The following is a 7,896-nucleotide window of genomic DNA, read 5'->3' as shown; positions in this document are numbered from 1 at the left end:
GCCGGTTATTAGGGCACTCATCACTGTACATCCTTGCTGATGTGACAATACCTCCTATCTGTTTTTTCATGAGTTTTGTAGGAGAGATGGAAAAACATGTTTTAAGGTCACCTCCTGTGTTCATATGTAAGTTTTGACTTGTTTTGTAGTTCATAGATAGTTTAATTTACTACAAAACAAGTCAAAAAATATCATATGAAAACAGGAGGTGACCCTAAGACAAGTTTTTAGTCTCACGAAACTCATGAGAAAACAGATAGGATGTATTATTACATCACTGACGATATGTGGCCATACCAATTAATACATCCTTGATAAATATAAACATTTTTATTGAACAAAATCTTTTCATACATTTTTTTAATGCAATTTACTGATATTCCTAAATATTTCAAAAAAATGTGTCACATTTGCTTTGTAAACCTTTCTTTTGCCTTTCGTAGCCACATATTCCGTTTCCTTCCTGGGTTTTTGTAGACCACTTCTCTCAGCTGATTCTAAAAAAATAAAATAAATGGTAATTTTTCTATCCTTTACAATTAACAATCAGAATAAATATTTACAGGTAATAATATGCATAAATAATAATATTTTGTATTTTGACAATGACGTCTGATTTGGAAGTCGAAAGATTAATAAAATTATTTTTTAAGTTAAATTGTGGCTTATTTCCCAATTAGAATAGTTAATTACAAAAATGCCTCAAATAACTAGCTTCAGAACAATAAATAATTCGTTTCATACCAACATTCGTCCAAAGTCAATTATACCTGTAGTATTTCCATGAAAAGATTCTTTAAGTGAATTTTGCATAGTTTTCTTTAAAATATCTCTATCAGGCCAGAACACAAATATTTTTTAACCTAAGACACATTATATACAAAGTATTTTTGAAATAAGTTGATACCGGGTAGGGTGAAATACTAAACCTATATCCCAAATCTTTATAATCTAAGTTTAAGCTTAGTTTAGCTAAAGTAAGCAATACTTGATCACTTGGTGACAAAACAGTATTTTGATGGTATTTGATAAATGGTGTAATATACTTTAAAGCTATTTTAAAAACATTGTAATTTGCTAAACCAGTATAATTTTTAGTTTTGGCATCATCATTTTCTATACTTTCACAAGATAAAGCTAATTTCTTAAGCTGATATTTAAAATCCTGTGTTAATGTTAATGACATAAAATGTATTTGTTAATTTTTCCATTGTAATATATGTTTGACTATTTGGCAAAATCTTGTCTTCTACTAAACTAGCTTTTATACCAAATAACTGCTATCTACCACTAAATCCACTGTTTCTAAATCTACTAAAGTAACAGTAATGTATCATTAATGAAAAATGTGTAAAATCATAGACCTACCTAGTATTTGTAGAATATAAGACAGTCCAGTGTCTTATAAATCATTTCAAGAGGAATAAAAAAGCAATTTTTTCTTGTAGGTACCCTTTTCTTTTAATTCTCCTTTGGTACCTTAATTCCCATTTTAGATTTTGGGGAACTCATTTCATTGTGTTTATATACCCCATATTTATTGAAGGAACTCAATCTGGATTGTTATTATCAGTTAAGTCGGCTGGTTTTCCTACAAGATTAGACTGTTAACATCTTCAAAAATCGTTAATGTTCAAATGTTGTAACTTACCAGATATAAGATGATTACAGGGGAATTTCCATTTTGCTAGTAAAATCTTTATATTTTATTGCATTTTACCATTGTTGTTGTCTCTCAGATGATAACTATAACTTATTTAGTTAAATTGGTTCAGTTTTGTGCTTAGAATGTAGCACTGATGGTAAGTGGTAAAAGCTAACTTTATCACGATTACTTTGCATTTCACACTTCAAAACACAACACCAATGAGGCATATTATCTATTATCATATTATCAATGATCTAAAACCATAAGAACCTGATAGAATAATATTCAATGTTTGCCTTCCAGTAGCCATATTGTTTTAATTTTGACAGCATCTTGGAACGGCCTATTCGTAAATCGTAACAACTATAGAATATCATCTACTTTTATTGTTGTATATTCTAACAAATTTTAATAGTTTTTTTTTCTACAAACGTGTTAAAAATGCAATAAAACAGTTTAAATTAAATTTTAAAAAACCTTTTAAACCACCTTTTTCAAATTGCGCAAGTTATACTATTAATATTATTGTTAATAAATGAAATAAAATTATTTTGACGTTTCACAATTTGACAACTCACTTTTAACTGCAGCGCCTTAAAATTTTTAAAGCACTAGTTCCTTAATAGGCTACAGTAGCGATCAATAGGTAGCAACAAACGCATTCCAAGATTGCGGCTCTAATTTTGAATATTTTGTCGAGATATTTGGCACACATATTCGTATTATAATAAGGAATGGCGGTACAGAGCCCAATTTCAGAAATATGTTAGTACGTGGAAATTACTCTATAACTAAATAAAATATTGAAAAAAGGAGCCTGTACCGCCATTAAGAAGAAAAAAAATAAACTTTCTTTAAATAAACTTTATATCCCATGCCTATTTTTTTATTTCTAACAAGAAATCGCACATATTATAACTAAATAACTAATTAGGCAACATAGAGAAATTATCACTGTCATTTTGAGAAACCTGCGTCAGATTTTCTCTAATCTGTTCTGTCATCTTTATCGATATCTGTTGAGGGTAGTAGTGTGTTAATTTAAGAATTCGTTTTTGTTGTTTCATAGGAAAGTAGTGTTTATTGATAGTTAATTTATTATATATTTGTTGTTGTTGTATAAGTTGTTGGTCTTTTTGAAAGAATAGAGTGTTGTTAATTGTGAGTTTTAGTTATATGTAGGTAGGTAAGTATATTTTACGTAAAAATATTTAGAATTCTAATGCGAGTTATCAATAGTTTAACAAAATGGAAAAACTAAATCAAACGAAAAATAAAGTGAAACGTTCCAAGAAAAAGTCCATTAAAATCCGTGCCAAAATTATGCGAAAATCGAAATTTGTTTCGCTTCACAACAAACAATGATTATTAATTATTGTTTTATTATTAGATATTTCATGCAAATACCTTTCTAAATACCTAGCTTAAAATAAAATTTTCACCCATTTTGGTTTATTTTTATAAATATCTATTTAATAATAATAAAATCGTTTTCTATTACTTCCACTTAGCGCAACTATGATATTGTCAAAACATTAATCTTAGATAATGTCAAAGACCACCACTGTTGCCAAAGTTTATGATAATATCTCCCGAAGTTATATTTTGTTGCTACCTGTTGATCGCTTCTGTTTACTATTAAAGTAGCATTTTTAACGCTCCTATGGAGTATTAAAAATTGAATTTTTAACACGGTTGTAGAAAAAACGATATAAATGTCAGTAGTGTCAAAATTTGATAGCAGTGGAGTAAACTTGCCTGAGGTTGGACCAATTGCAGACAAGCTTTATGGCGCGGGAATTTGGAATTACTCCACTTGGTTTAAAAATAGACTATTGTATTTTAAAACTACTTCACATATCCTTGTTATACTTAGCACAAAGTGTAGGTACTGTATACCCTACTAAACTGTTACAAATAAACGTTTCTGGCTACTACCAGAGGCGTAAGACTTGGGAAAGTAAATGGTTAACCCTTTCCACATCCTACGCCATTGGCACAAATGCTATTTTAGCGAAATCTTTTAATTCTCCAATATTTTATATGCAAATAACATAGGTATTCTTTATTCGTAATGATAAAGTAATTATTATTTTTTGAGATATTTGGAGTCAAAAATAAAGGGGCACTCTTATTTTGATTAATGTATTAATTATTTAGGTTTTTTTGCAGTCGTGGGATGGCATTGATTATGCAAATGAAATTTTAATTGCTATTACGGGAATAGACGCAAAATTTTGGCTCCAATGCTTTTTAAATGCATTCATGCTTCTCGAATCCTGAAAACACTAATAAGTATTTTTTGAAAAATTAAACGCAGAATGAAAGATTACGTTACTACCGAGGGATGAAAGTTCTTGAAAACTTCCATATTGTTTATTTTAATAAATTACAGGGTAAAGACAACGAGAAAATTTAATGTGGCTTTTAATTTCAAATATCTCATTCAAAAAGAAACTTTTTGTTTGTTCTAAGGGACTTTCGGTCCTCTTATTAAAAATATTTATTAGTTATCTCAGGATTCGAAAAAAAAATAAATACATTTAAAACTCATTGAAAATTTTGAAAAGCGACATTTTGCGCCTTTGCCCTCAAACTAGTTTAGCGTTCTATAAAAAAGTAAGTATGACTTAAAATAAGTATGTGGTAGTTAATATTTTTCTTTATTTCAAAATTTTAGAACTGGGTCACCGAGACCCTCCAATAGCAGTTGTGAGTATCATAATAAATTTATTTCTAAATTCACGCACCGACGAAAATGTGTACCATTTTATCGTCCTATTCTACAAACGGTCGTATGTGTTTAGTTGAAAACAAATTAAAACAAGAAATTTATTTCGTGCCCTCATGCAGCACTATTTGTGGGCTCCGTAATTTTCTAAATAATAGATTAGTACACACTTTTGTAAATGTCAGTATTCTGTTGATCTACTGGCTAATTTATTTCAGTATATCGATTATCTTGTGCAGGGAGGTATGTAGCAAAACAATATTTTTCTTGTTATTTAATGGTCTATGCAGCGAAATTACAATTTATTGAAGTTAAAATTTAAACTACTTATTAACACGTTGACGGACAGTGCGTTAAATGTATAAGCAAGTGTTGTGACACTATATAATATGTATTTTGCAAAGTAGCGGATTACTAATTCAACTTTCACCGGTAATTTTTAAATTTATTATTTAATTGTTATCGCTTAATATTTACAACGCAAAAAAGTAATTAAATTGTAATCGATTTTTTTAAGATTTTGCTAATCATTTTGACGTTCTATTGATAAGATATGAATTTCTTACTTCGGATACTTTCAAAATTATCGTGTAGATGGCGCTAAGATTAATAGATTACTTTATAATTACATATTACGGAACATTAAAAAAACTTAAATTCAGTATTTAAAACGTAAGTATATTTAAGGTAAAAATATATACCACAGCTTTGACCATCTAATATTTTTTATAATTAATGTTTTTAATTTTAATTCTAAATTAGTCACTTTGACATTTATGTCAAATTTCCGGTAAACGTTTACAGACTTGTCACTACTGGCGCTCGCGAATTTGTAAATATCCCCTCTACGTACGAGCTCACAGCGTATAGGCGTTGTGTCACATTACATCAATGGGAATTAGACGTTTATAGACGTTCTGTCCATCACCGTATTAAAGTATCTAGGTACTTTGGTCTCAACACTCTCACATTAATTGCAATTTCAGCTGTTATTTTCTGCAATTTTGTTACTTCAGCTGTTTCGACAGAGTGCCTTTCTCAAGTGATATATTTTTACTATGCTCTACCTACGCTTTATAGTCTTTAACTGAATACGTTAAGAATGGGAGAGCTGTTTGTCTCAATTTCGTCATTAAGAAATATATGTGTACTTTTTATTTTATTAATTTAGATATATATGTTGTTCATGTTTTGCGTTATTCTGCCGGTTATTAGTGCGCTCATTACTGCATTTAACACATTAGATCAGACAAAGTGACAAAATATGACAACTGGAATAAATTTCCATATACCTACGATAACATTGGACAGTTATAATATATATGTATATGTTACGGTTGATGTGATAAATCCGGTCTGTATTAATAATTACCTGTAAATATTAATAATAACCGTAGCAGCTGGTCAATGTGAGTAATAATGTCTTTATAATTAGATTTACCGGTTATTATTAATACTTTCCTAACAATTCTGGTTAATGTAATAAAAACGCATTTTGAGCTATTCTTTATTTATGAAATTTGATAACCGAATTACCGAATTAACCACTTAAACCGAATTTTTCAATAAAAAACTCGACTAGACACCTTATAAGTAAAAAGAAACTTATACACACGCATTAGGCTTTAAGATACTGGACTATAATGACTTGTTTTTATCGGAAAGGCTGTTGTGGTACTTAGAATTACAAAAAACGCTTAATTTTTGCGTTTGCAGCATTTTTAATTGCATTAGCCACTACAATTACAATGGCGAAATCCTTGACTGCCTAAATTCGAATCTTTACGAACGCATTCACTGAGACTTATTTCAGTATCAGGCGCTTCATTGACTGAAATAAGTGTTTCCTTGTAGGTGGTAAATTCGTTTCTTGCATAAAGTTGGTTTAAAATACCATGCTTATTGCCTAGCTTGTATAGCTTTTCATCTATAACAGAAATAATAATGGCAATAATTGCAGTAATGATAAAATCAAGAAACTTTACTTCATTTAATGGCAATAATGTTTCGGCTATCGGCTCTAGCTCTATCAACTTCTGGAATTCGCACTCTAACACTTTGACCTAGTTTTTCAACAGCGAATCTATTATCAGAATGCTTTAACTTTCTGCCAGATTCTTTTACAAGTGACTGTTTAGCAAGATGCCGAGTCTTCTTAATTTTCTTTTGAAGTTTTATCAATGGCAGTGCCATCTTCTTCGTCTCTCATTTTCTTTAACGCCAATACTGGCATTGTCTTCCTCATTGACAGCAATTATCGCACACGCATTATGTTCGATTGGACTGTTAGGGTTATTTGTATCTTCAATATTCGCATATCTGGGAATCCGCGGTTGAACTGTTGAGTTTCATGTCACCAGGGTGCTTTGCTCCATCAACAGTGTCATCAAAATGATCAGCTATTGTCGCATCTAAATCTTCTTCTGATTTCGGATGAAGTACCAGGAGGTAAGGATGTTTTTAGTCCTACTTTAGCCTTATGTATTTAATACATTAAATAGTGTATTACACAGTGGCCGCTTTCGACTAGAGATTGACAAACACTGTGGTATGTGCTATGCGCCGTATTTAACTTGGGTATGTCACAGTGACTAATAAACCTACCTACACTCCGTAAACTTCTACGCACTTAACGGTATTGTAATTTATCACATTTACCTTTCTAATCCGGGATTTATTAATAATTACCGGTCGATGTGATTAATTCTGGCATATTTATTACTTTTACCTAGCTATTCGGTTTGTATTAATAGTAACCGGTAATTATTAACAATTTCCAATTAATCATACTAAACGTAACCTACCAAACTGATTAATAGCAAGTTGAAAATTTGATAATAGCTTATCGGTGACTAGTCGGACAAATTTTGATGTATGGGAACACTGGAACAGGGGAAGTTTTAATTGTGGAACAGTTTAAAAATTCTATTACCAACCAACATGATTCTTGTCATTTGATGTGTTCTTCGTGTTCCACTCATTAGAATGCTCAGTTGGTGATAAACTCCAGTCTGATGTTTGCACGAAAGTTTAATGAAATGGTAACAGATCAATGGGAAGTTCTGTTCGACAAAATACATGGAACGTTTTCGTAATCTGACGTTCCAAATTTTTAAACTGTTCCACAATTAAAACTTTCCCTGTTCCAGTGTTCCCGTACATTAAGGTTTGTTCGACTAGACACCGGTAAGCTATTAACAAATTTTCAACTTGCTATTAATCAACTTTTTGGTACGCGGGATCCAGGTCTAATAATTTAGTACTTAAGAAGTGAAACTAAAAAATCACTCTCCACGATAACCAAATTGAATAATTTACATACAGACTATTTGGTCGATCTATCTGAGATGTAGTATAATTTAACAACTTATTAACGCCATAATTTCAAGGGGTTATACAGTGCACTGGAATAAGTGTTACCCCTTCCTGTTAACTTATTTATTTTTAGCACATAAGCAAAATGCTGGGACATGTCGATTTTTAAAATAATCATAGTATATTATAGCATCAACGTTTC

The 7,896-nt window shown here is 30.6% G+C and overlaps 1 long non-coding RNA gene across 1 annotated transcript; it reads right to left on the bottom strand.

Annotated features, from left to right (window-relative positions):
* Positions 1-315: 315 nt before the first annotated feature.
* On the bottom strand, positions 316-1,877 carry LOC126879555 (uncharacterized). The gene is made up of 2 exons (XR_007696117.1): positions 1,369-1,877; positions 316-497 (listed from the first exon to the last, which is right to left on the bottom strand). It is a non-coding gene; the product is annotated as an uncharacterized LOC126879555 (long non-coding RNA).
* Positions 1,878-7,896: the final 6,019 nt, after the last annotated feature.

The sequence above is a fragment of the Diabrotica virgifera genome, chromosome 2 (genome assembly GCF_917563875.1).
Source record: "Diabrotica virgifera virgifera chromosome 2, PGI_DIABVI_V3a".
NCBI classification, from domain to species: domain Eukaryota; kingdom Metazoa; phylum Arthropoda; class Insecta; order Coleoptera; family Chrysomelidae; genus Diabrotica; species Diabrotica virgifera.
Note: the sequence above shows the minus strand (reverse complement) of the source record. Positions and strands in the feature narration are given on the sequence as shown.